Source organism: Vanessa tameamea, chromosome 23 (assembly GCF_037043105.1).
Source record: "Vanessa tameamea isolate UH-Manoa-2023 chromosome 23, ilVanTame1 primary haplotype, whole genome shotgun sequence".
NCBI lineage: Eukaryota > Metazoa > Arthropoda > Insecta > Lepidoptera > Nymphalidae > Vanessa > Vanessa tameamea.
Window position 1 is genome coordinate 380,372 of NC_087331.1, and position 14,576 is coordinate 394,947.

At 37.6% G+C, this 14,576-nt stretch overlaps 31 non-coding genes across 31 annotated transcripts; 3 read left to right on the forward strand and 28 right to left on the reverse strand.

Moving 5' to 3' along the window:
- Positions 1-146: 146 nt before the first annotated feature.
- LOC135194009 (5S ribosomal RNA) lies at positions 147-265 on the reverse strand. The gene has a single exon (XR_010309560.1). It is a non-coding gene; the product is annotated as a 5S ribosomal RNA (ribosomal RNA).
- Positions 266-424: 159 nt separating this feature from the next.
- Positions 425-543, reverse strand: LOC135194010 (5S ribosomal RNA). The gene has a single exon (XR_010309561.1). It is a non-coding gene; the product is annotated as a 5S ribosomal RNA (ribosomal RNA).
- Positions 544-700: 157 nt separating this feature from the next.
- Positions 701-819, reverse strand: LOC135194011 (5S ribosomal RNA). The gene has a single exon (XR_010309562.1). It is a non-coding gene; the product is annotated as a 5S ribosomal RNA (ribosomal RNA).
- Positions 820-978: 159 nt separating this feature from the next.
- Positions 979-1,097, reverse strand: LOC135194045 (5S ribosomal RNA). The gene has a single exon (XR_010309596.1). It is a non-coding gene; the product is annotated as a 5S ribosomal RNA (ribosomal RNA).
- A 157-nt stretch (positions 1,098-1,254) lies between these two features.
- LOC135194012 (5S ribosomal RNA) lies at positions 1,255-1,373 on the reverse strand. The gene has a single exon (XR_010309563.1). It is a non-coding gene; the product is annotated as a 5S ribosomal RNA (ribosomal RNA).
- Positions 1,374-1,532: 159 nt separating this feature from the next.
- On the reverse strand, positions 1,533-1,651 carry LOC135194013 (5S ribosomal RNA). Its single transcript, XR_010309564.1, has one exon. It is a non-coding gene; the product is annotated as a 5S ribosomal RNA (ribosomal RNA).
- Positions 1,652-1,808: 157 nt separating this feature from the next.
- Positions 1,809-1,927, reverse strand: LOC135194014 (5S ribosomal RNA). Its single transcript, XR_010309565.1, has one exon. It is a non-coding gene; the product is annotated as a 5S ribosomal RNA (ribosomal RNA).
- Positions 1,928-2,084: 157 nt separating this feature from the next.
- Positions 2,085-2,203, reverse strand: LOC135194016 (5S ribosomal RNA). Its single transcript, XR_010309567.1, has one exon. It is a non-coding gene; the product is annotated as a 5S ribosomal RNA (ribosomal RNA).
- A 157-nt stretch (positions 2,204-2,360) lies between these two features.
- Positions 2,361-2,479, reverse strand: LOC135194017 (5S ribosomal RNA). Its single transcript, XR_010309568.1, has one exon. It is a non-coding gene; the product is annotated as a 5S ribosomal RNA (ribosomal RNA).
- Positions 2,480-2,636: 157 nt separating this feature from the next.
- On the reverse strand, positions 2,637-2,755 carry LOC135194018 (5S ribosomal RNA). Its single transcript, XR_010309569.1, has one exon. It is a non-coding gene; the product is annotated as a 5S ribosomal RNA (ribosomal RNA).
- A 159-nt stretch (positions 2,756-2,914) lies between these two features.
- LOC135194019 (5S ribosomal RNA) lies at positions 2,915-3,033 on the reverse strand. Its single transcript, XR_010309570.1, has one exon. It is a non-coding gene; the product is annotated as a 5S ribosomal RNA (ribosomal RNA).
- A 157-nt stretch (positions 3,034-3,190) lies between these two features.
- On the reverse strand, positions 3,191-3,309 carry LOC135194020 (5S ribosomal RNA). Its single transcript, XR_010309571.1, has one exon. It is a non-coding gene; the product is annotated as a 5S ribosomal RNA (ribosomal RNA).
- A 159-nt stretch (positions 3,310-3,468) lies between these two features.
- LOC135194046 (5S ribosomal RNA) lies at positions 3,469-3,587 on the reverse strand. The gene has a single exon (XR_010309597.1). It is a non-coding gene; the product is annotated as a 5S ribosomal RNA (ribosomal RNA).
- Positions 3,588-3,744: 157 nt separating this feature from the next.
- LOC135194021 (5S ribosomal RNA) lies at positions 3,745-3,863 on the reverse strand. Its single transcript, XR_010309572.1, has one exon. It is a non-coding gene; the product is annotated as a 5S ribosomal RNA (ribosomal RNA).
- Positions 3,864-4,020: 157 nt separating this feature from the next.
- LOC135194022 (5S ribosomal RNA) lies at positions 4,021-4,139 on the reverse strand. The gene has a single exon (XR_010309573.1). It is a non-coding gene; the product is annotated as a 5S ribosomal RNA (ribosomal RNA).
- Positions 4,140-4,298: 159 nt separating this feature from the next.
- Positions 4,299-4,417, reverse strand: LOC135194023 (5S ribosomal RNA). The gene has a single exon (XR_010309574.1). It is a non-coding gene; the product is annotated as a 5S ribosomal RNA (ribosomal RNA).
- Positions 4,418-4,574: 157 nt separating this feature from the next.
- On the reverse strand, positions 4,575-4,693 carry LOC135194024 (5S ribosomal RNA). The gene has a single exon (XR_010309575.1). It is a non-coding gene; the product is annotated as a 5S ribosomal RNA (ribosomal RNA).
- A 159-nt stretch (positions 4,694-4,852) lies between these two features.
- LOC135194025 (5S ribosomal RNA) lies at positions 4,853-4,971 on the reverse strand. Its single transcript, XR_010309576.1, has one exon. It is a non-coding gene; the product is annotated as a 5S ribosomal RNA (ribosomal RNA).
- Positions 4,972-5,130: 159 nt separating this feature from the next.
- On the reverse strand, positions 5,131-5,249 carry LOC135194027 (5S ribosomal RNA). The gene has a single exon (XR_010309578.1). It is a non-coding gene; the product is annotated as a 5S ribosomal RNA (ribosomal RNA).
- Positions 5,250-5,408: 159 nt separating this feature from the next.
- On the reverse strand, positions 5,409-5,527 carry LOC135194028 (5S ribosomal RNA). Its single transcript, XR_010309579.1, has one exon. It is a non-coding gene; the product is annotated as a 5S ribosomal RNA (ribosomal RNA).
- A 157-nt stretch (positions 5,528-5,684) lies between these two features.
- On the reverse strand, positions 5,685-5,803 carry LOC135194029 (5S ribosomal RNA). Its single transcript, XR_010309580.1, has one exon. It is a non-coding gene; the product is annotated as a 5S ribosomal RNA (ribosomal RNA).
- Positions 5,804-5,962: 159 nt separating this feature from the next.
- On the reverse strand, positions 5,963-6,081 carry LOC135194030 (5S ribosomal RNA). The gene has a single exon (XR_010309581.1). It is a non-coding gene; the product is annotated as a 5S ribosomal RNA (ribosomal RNA).
- Positions 6,082-6,238: 157 nt separating this feature from the next.
- On the reverse strand, positions 6,239-6,357 carry LOC135194031 (5S ribosomal RNA). Its single transcript, XR_010309582.1, has one exon. It is a non-coding gene; the product is annotated as a 5S ribosomal RNA (ribosomal RNA).
- A 157-nt stretch (positions 6,358-6,514) lies between these two features.
- Positions 6,515-6,633, reverse strand: LOC135194032 (5S ribosomal RNA). Its single transcript, XR_010309583.1, has one exon. It is a non-coding gene; the product is annotated as a 5S ribosomal RNA (ribosomal RNA).
- A 159-nt stretch (positions 6,634-6,792) lies between these two features.
- Positions 6,793-6,911, reverse strand: LOC135194033 (5S ribosomal RNA). Its single transcript, XR_010309584.1, has one exon. It is a non-coding gene; the product is annotated as a 5S ribosomal RNA (ribosomal RNA).
- A 1,626-nt stretch (positions 6,912-8,537) lies between these two features.
- LOC135194049 (U1 spliceosomal RNA) lies at positions 8,538-8,699 on the forward strand. Its single transcript, XR_010309599.1, has one exon. It is a non-coding gene; the product is annotated as a U1 spliceosomal RNA (small nuclear RNA).
- A 589-nt stretch (positions 8,700-9,288) lies between these two features.
- Trnas-cga (transfer RNA serine (anticodon CGA)) lies at positions 9,289-9,370 on the reverse strand. The gene has a single exon. It is a non-coding gene; the product is annotated as a tRNA-Ser (tRNA).
- Positions 9,371-9,742: 372 nt separating this feature from the next.
- Positions 9,743-9,814, reverse strand: Trnac-gca (transfer RNA cysteine (anticodon GCA)). The gene has a single exon. It is a non-coding gene; the product is annotated as a tRNA-Cys (tRNA).
- A 1,158-nt stretch (positions 9,815-10,972) lies between these two features.
- On the forward strand, positions 10,973-11,091 carry LOC135194034 (5S ribosomal RNA). The gene has a single exon (XR_010309585.1). It is a non-coding gene; the product is annotated as a 5S ribosomal RNA (ribosomal RNA).
- Positions 11,092-11,250: 159 nt separating this feature from the next.
- On the forward strand, positions 11,251-11,369 carry LOC135194057 (5S ribosomal RNA). Its single transcript, XR_010309607.1, has one exon. It is a non-coding gene; the product is annotated as a 5S ribosomal RNA (ribosomal RNA).
- Positions 11,370-12,152: 783 nt separating this feature from the next.
- On the reverse strand, positions 12,153-12,314 carry LOC135194050 (U1 spliceosomal RNA). Its single transcript, XR_010309600.1, has one exon. It is a non-coding gene; the product is annotated as a U1 spliceosomal RNA (small nuclear RNA).
- Between the last annotated feature and the right edge of the window lie 2,262 nt (positions 12,315-14,576).

Consider the following 14,576-nt stretch of genomic DNA (forward strand, 5'->3'; position numbering starts at 1 on the left):
CTCAAAGTACAAACAATTGCATATTCTCTAACCAAATCGTCGAAAATATCATAAATGACAAACTATTTTAACCTACAATTGTTTTTCTTCAAAAGCAGACGCGATACGTACACTAGTAAAAATATCTTTTTGCAAAAACTGCAAAAGGCCAACGGCACGCGGTGTTCCCAGGCGGTCACCCATCCAAGTACTGAACGCGCCCGATGTTGCTTAACTTCGGTGATCGGACGAGAACCGGTGTATTCAACATGGTATGGACGTTGGCTACAGGCACCCCTCAAAGTAGAAGCAAAAGCATATTCTCTAACCAAATCGTCGAAAATATCAAAATTGACAAACCAATTTCACCTACAATTGCTTCTGTTCAAATGCTGACGCGATACGTACACTGTAGTAAAAATATTTTTTTGCAAAAACTGCAAAAGGCCAACGGCACGCGGTGTTCCCAGGCGGTCACCCATCCAAGTACTGAACGCGCCCGATGTTGCTTAACTTCGGTGATCGGACGAGAACCGGTGTATTCAACATGGTATGGACGTTGGCTACAGGCACTCCTCAAAGTACAAACAATTGCATATTCTCTAACCAAATCGTCGAAAATATCAAAAATGACAAACTATTTTAACCTACAATTGTTTTTCTTCAAAAGCAGACGCGATACGTACACTAGTAAAAATATTTTTTTGCAAAAACTGCAAAAGGCCAACGGCACGCGGTGTTCCCAGGCGGTCACCCATCCAAGTACTGAACGCGCCCGATGTTGCTTAACTTCGGTGATCGGACGAGAACCGGTGTATTCAACATGGTATGGACGTTGGCTCCTAGTATTTCTAAAAGTAAAAACAATTGCATATTCTCTAAACAAATCGTCGAAAATATCAAAAATGACAAACTAATTTCACCTATAATTGCTTTTTCTCGAAAGAGGACGCGATACGTACACTGCAGTAAAAATATTTTTTTGCAAAAACTGCAAAAGGCCAACGGCACGCGGTGTTCCCAGGCGGTCACCCATTCAAGTACTGAACGCGCCCGATGTTGCTTAACTTCGGTGATCGGACGAGAACCGGTGTATTCAACATAATATGGACGTTGGCTCCTATTATTTCTAAAAGTAAAAACAATTGCATATTCTCTAAACAAATCGTCGAAAATATCAAAAATGACAAACTATTTTAACCTACAATTGTTTTTCTTCAAAAGCAGACGCGATACGTACACTAGTAAAAATATTTTTTTGCAAAAACTGCAAAAGGCCAACGGCACGCGGTGTTCCCAGGCGGTCACCCATCCAAGTACTGAACGCGCCCGATGTTGCTTAACTTCGGTGATCGGACGAGAACCGGTGTATTCAACATGGTATGGACGTTGGCTACAGGCACCCCTCAAAGTAGAAGCAAAAGCATATTCTCTAACCAAATCGTCGAAAATATCAAAATTGACAAACCAATTTCACCTACAATTGCTTCTGTTCAAATGCTGACGCGATACGTACACTGTAGTAAAAATATTTTTTTGCAAAAACTGCAAAAGGCCAACGGCACGCGGTGTTCCCAGGCGGTCACCCATCCAAGTACTGAACGCGCCCGATGTTGCTTAACTTCGGTGATCGGACGAGAACCGGTGTATTCAACATGGTATGGACGTTGGCTCCTAGTATTTCTAAAAGTAAAAACAATTGCATATTCTCTAACCAAATCGTCGAAAATATCAAAAATGACAAACTATTTTAACCTACAATTGTTTTTCTTCAAAAGCAGACGCGATACGTACACTAGTAAAAATATTTTTTTGCAAAAACTGCAAAAGGCCAACGGCACGCGGTGTTCCCAGGCGGTCACCCATCCAAGTACTGAACGCGCCCGATGTTGCTTAACTTCGGTGATCGGACGAGAACCGGTGTATTCAACATGGTATGGACGTTGGCTCCTATTATTTCTAAAAGTAAAAACAATTGCATATTCTCTAAACAAATCGTCGAAAATATCAAAAATGACAAACTATTTTAACCTACAATTGCTTTTCTTCAAAAGCAGACGCGATACGTACACTAGTAAAAATATTTTTTTGCAAAAACTGCAAAAGGCCAACGGCACGCGGTGTTCCCAGGCGGTCACCCATCCAAGTACTGAACGCGCCCGATGTTGCTTAACTTCGGTGATCGGACGAGAACCGGTGTATTCAACATGGTATGGACGTTGGCTCCTAGTATTTCTAAAAGTAAAAACAATTGCATATTCTCTAACCAAATCGTCGAAAATATCAAAAATGACAAACTATTTTAACCTACAATTGTTTTTCTTCAAAAGCAGACGCGATACGTACACTAGTAAAAATATTTTTTTGCAAAAACTGCAAAAGGCCAACGGCACGCGGTGTTCCCAGGCGGTCACCCATCCAAGTACTGAACGCGCCCGATGTTGCTTAACTTCGGTGATCGGACGAGAACCGGTGTATTCAACATGGTATGGACGTTGGCTACAGGCACTCCTCAAAGTACAAACAATTGCATATTCTCTAACCAAATCGTCGAAAATATCATAAATGACAAACTATTTTAACCTACAATTGTTTTTCTTCAAAAGCAGACGCGATACGTACACTAGTAAAAATATCTTTTTGCAAAAACTGCAAAAGGCCAACGGCACGCGGTGTTCCCAGGCGGTCACCCATCCAAGTACTGAACGCGCCCGATGTTGCTTAACTTCGGTGATCGGACGAGAACCGGTGTATTCAACATGGTATGGACGTTGGCTACAGGCACCCCTCAAAGTAGAAGCAAAAGCATATTCTCTAACCAAATCGTCGAAAATATCAAAATTGACAAACCAATTTCACCTACAATTGCTTCTGTTCAAATGCTGACGCGATACGTACACTGTAGTAAAAATATTTTTTTGCAAAAACTGCAAAAGGCCAACGGCACGCGGTGTTCCCAGGCGGTCACCCATCCAAGTACTGAACGCGCCCGATGTTGCTTAACTTCGGTGATCGGACGAGAACCGGTGTATTCAACATGGTATGGACGTTGGCTACAGGCACTCCTCAAAGTACAAACAATTGCATATTCTCTAACCAAATCGTCGAAAATATCAAAAATGACAAACTATTTTAACCTACAATTGTTTTTCTTCAAAAGCAGACGCGATACGTACACTAGTAAAAATATTTTTTTGCAAAAACTGCAAAAGGCCAACGGCACGCGGTGTTCCCAGGCGGTCACCCATCCAAGTACTGAACGCGCCCGATGTTGCTTAACTTCGGTGATCGGACGAGAACCGGTGTATTCAACATGGTATGGACGTTGGCTCCTAGTATTTCTAAAAGTAAAAACAATTGCATATTCTCTAAACAAATCGTCGAAAATATCAAAAATGACAAACTAATTTCACCTATAATTGCTTTTTCTCGAAAGAGGACGCGATACGTACACTGCAGTAAAAATATTTTTTTGCAAAAACTGCAAAAGGCCAACGGCACGCGGTGTTCCCAGGCGGTCACCCATTCAAGTACTGAACGCGCCCGATGTTGCTTAACTTCGGTGATCGGACGAGAACCGGTGTATTCAACATAATATGGACGTTGGCTCCTATTATTTCTAAAAGTAAAAACAATTGCATATTCTCTAAACAAATCGTCGAAAATATCAAAAATGACAAACTATTTTAACCTACAATTGTTTTTCTTCAAAAGCAGACGCGATACGTACACTAGTAAAAATATTTTTTTGCAAAAACTGCAAAAGGCCAACGGCACGCGGTGTTCCCAGGCGGTCACCCATCCAAGTACTGAACGCGCCCGATGTTGCTTAACTTCGGTGATCGGACGAGAACCGGTGTATTCAACATGGTATGGACGTTGGCTCCTAGTATTTCTAAAAATAAAAACAATTGCATATTCTCTAAACAAATCGTCGAAAATATCAAAAATGACAAACTATTTTAACCTACAATTGTTTTTCTTCAAAAGCAGACGCGATACGTACACTAGTAAAAATATTTTTTTGCAAAAACTGCAAAAGGCCAACGGCACGCGGTGTTCCCAGGCGGTCACCCATCCAAGTACTGAACGCGCCCGATGTTGCTTAACTTCGGTGATCGGACGAGAACCGGTGTATTCAACATGGTATGGACGTTGGCTACAGGCACCCCTCAAAGTAGAAGCAAAAGCATATTCTCTAACCAAATCGTCGAAAATATCAAAATTGACAAACCAATTTCACCTACAATTGCTTCTGTTCAAATGCTGACGCGATACGTACACTGTAGTAAAAATAGTTTTTTGCAAAAACTGCAAAAGGCCAACGGCACGCGGTGTTCCCAGGCGGTCACCCATCCAAGTACTGAACGCGCCCGATGTTGCTTAACTTCGGTGATCGGACGAGAACCGGTGTATTCAACATGGTATGGACGTTGGCTACAGGCACTCCTCAAAGTACAAACAATTGCATATTCTCTAACCAAATCGTCGAAAATATCATAAATGACAAACTATTTTAACCTACAATTGTTTTTCTTCAAAAGCAGACGCGATACGTACACTAGTAAAAATATTTTTTTGCAAAAACTGCAAAAGGCCAACGGCACGCGGTGTTCCCAGGCGGTCACCCATCCAAGTACTGAACGCGCCCGATGTTGCTTAACTTCGGTGATCGGACGAGAACCGGTGTATTCAACATGGTATGGACGTTGGCTACAGGCACCCCTCAAAGTAGAAGCAAAAGCATATTCTCTAACCAAATCGTCGAAAATATCAAAATTGACAAACCAATTTCACCTACAATTGCTTCTGTTCAAATGCTGACGCGATACGTACACTGTAGTAAAAATATTTTTTTGCAAAAACTGCAAAAGGCCAACGGCACGCGGTGTTCCCAGGCGGTCACCCATCCAAGTACTGAACGCGCCCGATGTTGCTTAACTTCGGTGATCGGACGAGAACCGGTGTATTCAACATGGTATGGACGTTGGCTCCTAGTATTTCTAAAAGTAAAAACAATTGCATATTTTCTAAACAAATCGTCGAAAATATCAAAAATGACAAACTAATTTCACCTATAATTGCTTTTTCTCGAAAGAGGACGCGATACGTACACTGCAGTAAAAATATTTTTTTGCAAAAACTGCAAAAGGCCAACGGCACGCGGTGTTCCCAGGCGGTCACCCATCCAAGTACTGAACGCGCCCGATGTTGCTTAACTTCGGTGATCGGACGAGAACCGGTGTATTCAACATGGTATGGACGTTGGCTACAGGCACCCCTCAAAGTAGAAGCAAAAGCATATTCTCTAACCAAATCGTCGAAAATATCAAAATTGACAAACCAATTTCACCTACAATTGCTTCTGTTCAAATGCTGACGCGATACGTACACTGTAGTAAAAATAGTTTTTTGCAAAAACTGCAAAAGGCCAACGGCACGCGGTGTTCCCAGGCGGTCACCCATCCAAGTACTGAACGCGCCCGATGTTGCTTAACTTCGGTGATCGGACGAGAACCGGTGTATTCAACATGGTATGGACGTTGGCTCCTAGTATTTCTAAAAATAAAAACAATTGCATATTCTCTAAACAAATCGTCGAAAATATCAAAAATGACAAACTATTTTAACCTACAATTGTTTTTCTTCAAAAGCAGACGCGATACGTACACTAGTAAAAATATTTTTTTGCAAAAACTGCAAAAGGCCAACGGCACGCGGTGTTCCCAGGCGGTCACCCATCCAAGTACTGAACGCGCCCGATGTTGCTTAACTTCGGTGATCGGACGAGAACCGGTGTATTCAACATGGTATGGACGTTGGCTACAGGCACCCCTCAAAGTAGAAGCAAAAGCATATTCTCTAACCAAATCGTCGAAAATATCAAAATTGACAAACCAATTTCACCTACAATTGCTTCTGTTCAAATGCTGACGCGATACGTACACTGTAGTAAAAATATTTTTTTGCAAAAACTGCAAAAGGCCAACGGCACGCGGTGTTCCCAGGCGGTCACCCATCCAAGTACTGAACGCGCCCGATGTTGCTTAACTTCGGTGATCGGACGAGAACCGGTGTATTCAACATGGTATGGACGTTGGCTCCTAGTATTTCTAAAAGTAAAAACAATTGCATATTCTCTAACCAAATCGTCGAAAATATCAAAAATGACAAACTATTTTAACCTACAATTGTTTTTCTTCAAAAGCAGACGCGATACGTACACTAGTAAAAATATTTTTTTGCAAAAACTGCAAAAGGCCAACGGCACGCGGTGTTCCCAGGCGGTCACCCATCCAAGTACTGAACGCGCCCGATGTTGCTTAACTTCGGTGATCGGACGAGAACCGGTGTATTCAACATGGTATGGACGTTGGCTCCTAGTATTTCTAAAAATAAAAACAATTGCATATTCTCTAAACAAATCGTCGAAAATATCAAAAATGACAAACTATTTTAACCTACAATTGTTTTTCTTCAAAAGCAGACGCGATACGTACACTAGTAAAAATATTTTTTTGCAAAAACTGCAAAAGGCCAACGGCACGCGGTGTTCCCAGGCGGTCACCCATCCAAGTACTGAACGCGCCCGATGTTGCTTAACTTCGGTGATCGGACGAGAACCGGTGTATTCAACATGGTATGGACGTTGGCTACAGGCACCCCTCAAAGTAGAAGCAAAAGCATATTCTCTAACCAAATCGTCGAAAATATCAAAATTGACAAACCAATTTCACCTACAATTGCTTCTGTTCAAATGCTGACGCGATACGTACACTGTAGTAAAAATATTTTTTTGCAAAAACTGCAAAAGGCCAACGGCACGCGGTGTTCCCAGGCGGTCACCCATCCAAGTACTGAACGCGCCCGATGTTGCTTAACTTCGGTGATCGGACGAGAACCGGTGTATTCAACATGGTATGGACGTTGGCTACAGGCACTCCTCAAAGTACAAACAATTGCATATTCTCTAACCAAATCGTCGAAAATATCATAAATGACAAACTATTTTAACCTACAATTGTTTTTCTTCAAAAGCAGACGATACGTACACTAGTAAAAATATTTTTTTGCAAAAACTGCAAAAAGCCAACGGCACGCGGTATTCCCAGGCGGTCATCCACTAGCCTGTTATGTTTTAAATAATTTAACGTAATCAACAAAGAAAAATCAACAAAAATGAAAGTAATTACTTGAAATTGTAACGATCGAAAGCATTTTTTTATTTTATTGAACATTATTTTTGCTATATATTAAGAGTCAATATATCGTCGAGGTGCGGTTTAGCCGAAATTGGTGGTAAATAATACGGAAATTCAACGTAGATCATAATGCGTATATCCTCAGTCCAAAATAAAGTGAAGATCACCTGGGTAAGCTAACATCAGATATCAGGAAAAACAGATAAAACGTGTTTTAATAAACGTTACAGCAAATCTTGTTATTTAAGTCAAAATATTTATACACTGTACAAGTTAGCTTGATCTCTTTGACAGACGGGATAGTGATGGGAAACAGTTCTTGTAGTTCAAAAAATAACGTTTTAAAATACTTGTAACTGTGACGAGATGTTGTGGGTGTATTATGTGTGAAATTTTTTATTCGACTAGTCGTAAAGTATTGCGTAATTCAAATTAGAATTCAATTTTTTTACCTTATTTTTCTAAAAAGAGTTATACCAGCTAAAGAACCACCCTAACCACCAGCGAAAGAGACCCCAACCAAAAGGACCCCCATTCGTAACAATAACTTAATAATCATCTTTAATAATGATTTTAAAGAAAATAATATGTCATTGTAAAGTTATGTCAATCAGAAAAATTTACATCTGTCGAAAAGAAACTTGTACAGGGTATAAATATTTAATATTCATAATATTGCACCGATATTGCTTCTAAGAATTACCAGAGTTAACAATCACCATCTCATTTAGTAGATTGGTAACATTTACCGAATGCCAAAAATCGACCAAAAATCAAGTGATTTAATCTTTAATTTTAAAATATTTAGTTATTTAATGAAGGAATAAAAATAAGTTAGAATTATCACATATAGGCCTACGGTTTTCAGCCGAAAAAATGTCTACCGATATATATAAAATAATGGTTCAATAAATTCTAGTTACTATACTTCAGTAGCTAGAGAATTCCTCTTTATCAATTTGATTAACAGAATAATTTGAAAATAGCACCTTTTGAAGACGGTTGTCTGACTTAATCTCTCGGAATCTGTTTTACTCTATCGAGTATGAAATCAAATTCGATATTTGTCAAAATTATTTTAATAAAAAATAAATGATTTAACCTGTGAGTGAATTGATCTATAATATATATTAGCGCTTTACTTTTAACTTAACTCCAGCAGCGCCATCTACATTTCATACATTTCGAGGGTCGCCTACCATGTACTCTCTAGTCTTCATTAATCGCACATATATAAATTATATATTACGTTACATTATAACATTGCCACGCAAGATGTCGCTAGTAGTACATTAGATCGCGCTAACATAGTTCGCTGTCCGGGGATATATAAGGGCGCGTAACGAGGAGCAACGCATACTTACCTGGCGTAGGGGACACCGTGATCATGAAGGCGGTTCCCCCAGAGCGAGGCCTTTCCATTGCACTGCGGACGGGTTGACCTCTGCGATTATCCCTAATGCGGATAACTCGGACGCGTAATTTTTGGTAGTGGGGACTGCGTACGCGCCGTCCCCCTTAATTAATCTCCATACATGCTAGTTTTAGGCAATTATTTTTCTGTGACTGACGTTGGAAACCTTCATAAGGTGTATTACAAATTGCTTGATTCATAAATATTGTAACTCTTCATCTTACTGTCTACTGGTGACTTGGACTATTTTCAATTGTGTACGATATCCCGCCGTAATCAGTTGATTCTTTGTACCTACCCATCTATATACATATATTGATATCTCAAAAGATTTAAACGGTGCCACTTTACAAAGAAATTATTACAAATTTTTTTTTTTTGAACCGATATGATTTTGGCACCTTCACAAAAAGTGCCTACTGATTCCGTAAAAGCTGATAACTCACCTGCAGGCGGTGTTGCTCTTTGGCGGTGGCAGTTCATTAGATAAGAATGAAATAAGTTGTCCAGTATAACATAAAAAATCACAGAGTTGAAATAAAAATAACATAATTAATCACATAGCTGTTACATAAAAACATGCAAAAATTGCAATAGTATAGATGAACCTACATTAATTCGCAGATATTGTATCATAAATATTTATATTAGTATATATTATATTATAACGCAAAATAAAAAACAAAAGGAATCCGCAGCCGGTAGGATTCGAACCTACGCTCCCAGAGGGAATCTGATTTCGAGTCAGACGCCTTAACCACTCGGCCACGACTGCTACACAATATCTTACGAAAAAGTAATTCAGTATATAATTATTTATTTTTAAATAAATGTTTATTAATATTTATAGATATTTATAAATGTATAAATACTACATTCAAATCAATATTCTGACGGACAAAGTAGGATTTTGAAGGAAGCCAACAGCTCAGAATGTGCTGGTTTTTAAGGGTTCTTAACTCCTCAGCTCAATGGTATCATTTTGTAATTCCATTAAAGCAAGCAAGTGATTACAAAAGTGGACGTTGAATTATTTTTATTGTCACTTGCATTTAGTATATTGCCAAATAGTTTGACTTAACCTAAGGCAAATTTAAGTTAATTAATGTCACAGTTGTAATATATTAAATTAAAAAAAGAAATTACTAGGGGACACCCGGGTTTGAACCGGGGACCTCTCGATCTGCAGTCGAATGCTCTACCACTGAGCTATATCCCCGATGCGTTTACATGTAAAATTCTCAAACTATTTCATATTAATAACTCTACTCTTGCATCTCTTATTTTTAGTTAAATAGGGATAAAAGAAAGAAATAATGATTTTTTTTTTTTATTCAACGAGGAAATTCTGCTAGCATATTTGTATATATTTAAGGATTTCATGTTAATAATGGTTTATGTAAATAATTTTCTAAAGTATTAAGGTACTTTTTTTATGTTTTTTTTTTCTGATAGGTTTGCGAACGACATCATGTTCTTTTAATCAGCAAAGTCAATCCCTCAATAAATAATTTACATTTTGCGGTATGCACTAAAATGTTTACAAAAAAATTAAATAATGCCATTCTTTATAATCAATCATTTTTAGTTCCGTCGCTATTCTCGCAAACCAGCGATATGGGCACCCGGATAATAAGCGGTCACCACCACCCATAGACAATGGCGCTGTACAAAATATTAACCATTTTTAACGTCGCCTACCCAGACGGGCTTGCACAAAGCTCTACCATTGAGTATATTTCTTTAAGGTGTTTTATATAGTTTAGGAAGTAATGGATAGACTCTCAAAAAAGCAGTTATTAACATATACTCACTTACAAGATTTTTTATTAATAAATTTATAACTTTAATAATTCTTATGAAAACATAGTTTGTTATACAAGATTTTATACGTATCTTATACAAAGGTACTAAGATGGAAGAATTTGAGGTTAGGTAACCATGTCGATTCAAAAACCACAAAATGTGTACCGTATCTGATAAAAACTGCAATAAGGTTTATACTATGTTAATAATTTAATACATATTGAAGATGAGGAACATAATCTAATGAATTGTAACCATTACTTAAATAAAGTTGTGTCGCCATCTAGTGTCAACAAGAAGAACTGCTTAGAATGAAGTATCAAATCTTTTAACATTAAAAAATAAGATGTTAGTAGCAATTCTTTTTTTTTTAAAGTTTAAAATATTAATTTATTTTATGAGTTATACAGAATAGCACAAAAATGTAGACTTCGTAATTGAATTTACTAATTAGTTTCTTATCGTTATAAAAATATTTGTGTGAACATGGGTAACATCATCATAGTTAACATTAAGACAAGTCATATTTGATAATACAAATAATAAGATATTATTTTTAAAAAGTATCGTAGCCAACGTCCATACCATGTTGAATACACCGGTTCTCGTCCGATCACCGAAGTTAAGCAACATCGGGCGCGTTCAGTACTTGGATGGGTGACCGCCTGGGAACACCGCGTGCCGTTGGCCTTTTGCAGTTTTTGCAAAAAAATATTTTTACTACAGTGTACGTATCGCGTCTGCTTTTGAGAAAAAGCAATTATAGGTGAAATTAGTTTGTCACATTTGATATTTTCGACGATTTGTTTAGAGAATATGCAATTGTTTTTACTTTTAGAAATACTAGGAGCCAACGTCCATACCATGTTGAATACACCGGTTCTCGTCCGATCACCGAAGTTAAGCAACATCGGGCGCGTTCAGTACTTGGATGGGTGACCGCCTGGGAACACCGCGTGTCGTTGGCCTTTTGCAGTTTTTGCAAAAAAATATTTTTACTACAGTGTACGTATCGCGTCAGCATTTGAACAGAAGCAATTGTAGGTGAAATTGGTTTGTCATTTTTGATATTTTCGACGATTTGGTTAGAGAATATGCAATTGTTTTTACTTTAAGAAATACTTGCAGCCAACGTCCATACCATGTTGAATCGGGCGCGTTCAGTATTTTGATGGGTGACGTCATATTACCTTCAATCTTAAAAAAACGAATAAAGTACGGGCCTTATGAGAAATTAGACGTTTTATTACACTACTACGACCATTTGCAGACGTATTGATCATAAGCCAACCCTCCAAAAAAGTTCTTCAAACATTTTCATTTGAGCATCGGCAGTTAGACCTGACTTAGTAACAAGACGGTTTATTGCACCACAACACCGATATGTATACAGGCATCTTCCTTGCAGAAATACTATCATTGACTATTGAGATATATAGACATTTATAACAATAAGCTCTAAAGTGCTGGTATCTACTTAACTGTAATTATAAAATTTAAACGCCCATTTACATTTAAGAGTATAATACCTATGTAAAAAAAAAAAAAAAATTATACCATTCCTTATCATCACACGTCTTCGATCACGGATCTGTTATCCAGGGACTGGTCAGAATAAAAAGAATGTCTTTGAGAAGGCTGGATTACAGTTGTAAGTGTAATTTCATTCGATAAAATATGTTGCGGTCCCCAATACTGTTAAATAATAGTATGTTTTTACTATCGGAGGAGGTCAAGTATAGTATTATTAAGGGGGACGGCGCGTACGCAGTCCCCACTACCAAAAATTACGCGTCCGAGTTATCCGCATTAGGGATAATCGCAGAGGTCAACCCGTCCGCAGTGCAATGGAAAGGCCTCGCTCTGGGGGAACCGCCTTCATGATCACGGTGTCCCCTACGCCAGGTAAGTATGCGTTTCTCCTCGTTACGCGTCCTTATATATCCCCAGACAGCGAACTTTGTTAGCGCGATCTAATGTACTACTAGCGACATCTAGCGTGACGACATCATATCACGTTACAGACAGATTAGTTTCACTATGTAACGTAGTTGAGACGGCATCCGACAGATCTAAAGTCTAAACTCTGTTGAGTGTTAGAACTTGGTAAGGGCAAAAATAAGTTAATCATCACATAGTATAAAACAAAATCGCTTACCGCGGGTTATTTTTAATGATCTTAGCATACATAGGGACAGACCCTATGTATGCTAAGATCATTAAAAATACTTGATGATAATACTTGATGATGATGATAGATAACTGATCTAATACATACTAATAGGATTTTGATGCCGTTTTTTTAATAGATAGATTGATTCAAGAGGAAGGTTTATATGTATAATACATGAAGAAAAACACAGACAGTGGAGAAACACTGATAATTTTAGAGGTTTCTAAAGTGATGAAAATGTTTACCCTGACTTGAAGTATCAAACGTCTAGAATGTGCAGCCGTTGGGTTGCCTATTCCTTTGCCTATCATACAACGTCCCGAAGTAAGTCTCGAGCTCCAAGATTATAAATAAACGAGGCACCTCTTTCTGCATTTCTTGTTCTACCATTACATTTAATCTAGATCTGCTATCTTGTGTTCTATACATAGTTCTTTATCACAACTCTATTCCATTATAGTAAGTATATCCATTTATTTTTTTGGGGCTGGACAAATAGATTTGACGAACTCCGTGGTCGAGTAGTGTGTACACCGGTTTTCATGGGTACGCCACTCCGAGGTCCCGGGTTCGATTCCCGACCGAGTCGATTTCGAAAAAGTTCATTAGTTTTCTATGTTGTCTTGGGTCTGGGTGTTTGTGGTACCGTCGTTACTTCTGATTTTCCATAACACAAGGTGGTGCTTTAGCTACTTACATTGGGATCAAAGTAATGTATGTGATGTTGTCCAATATTTATTTATTTATTTATTCCACCGCCTAACAGCAATACATGGTATTGTGGCATTCCGCAATTTATATTTGTGTTACCTAATAAACTACATATACTAAAAATAAAAAGAATTTTCAACGTTCCATTTTCAGTTTCGTCGACATTTAAAACGCCATTTTTTGGCGAGTCCATGATGAGTATCGTAGATTTTATTCTAGCGACAAATTACGTCGATCTCAAATGTTGTTTATTTATCTTTTGGATGAAATATACTTTATGTACCTAAATGCTAAACTAGGATAAGCATGACAGTGGTTCACGATATTATATTGAGTTTTTAGTAAATGCAAACGCCAACGTCCATACCATGTTGACTACACCGGTTCTACTAGCGACATCTTGCGTGGCAATGTTATAATGTAACGTAATATATAATTTATATATGTGCGATTAATGAAGACTAGAGAGTACATGGTAGGCGACCCTCGAAATGTATGAAATGTAGATGGCGCTGCTGGAGTTAAGTTAAAAGTAAAGCACTAATATATATTATAGATCAATTCACTCACAGGCTCCTCAGGTTAAATCATTTATTTTTTATTAAAATAATTTTGACAAATATCGAATTTAATTTCATACTCGATAGAGTAAAACAGATTCCGAGAGATTAAGTCAGACAACCGTCTTCAAAAGGTGCTATTTTCAAATTATTCTGTTAATCAAATTGATAAAGAGGAATTCTCTAGCTACTGAAGTATAGTAACTAGAATTTATTGAACCATTATTTTATATATATCGGTAGACATTTTTTCGGCTGAAAACCATAGGCCTATATGTGATAATTCTAACTTATTTTTACTCCTTCATTAAATAACTAAATATTTTAAAATTAAAGATTAAATCACTTGATTTATGGTCGATTTTTGGCATTCGGTAAATGTTACCAATCTACTAAATGAGATGGTGATTGTTAACTCTGGTAATTCTTAGAAGCAATATCGGTGCAATATTATGAATATTAAATATTTATACCCTGTACAAGTTTCTTTTCGCCTGATGTAAATTTTTCTGATTGACATAACTTTACAATGACATATTATTTTCTTAATATGTAATGATTTTAAAAATTTTGAAAATATTAAAAAAATACATATAACACAAAAGTCCCTAAAGATTCAAGCGTTGTCCGAAAATTTTAAGACTTTATTGCTTCAAAGTAAAATTTAAATAGGAACTTGTACAAGTTTCTTTTCGACAGATGTAAATTTTTCTGATTGACATAACTTTACA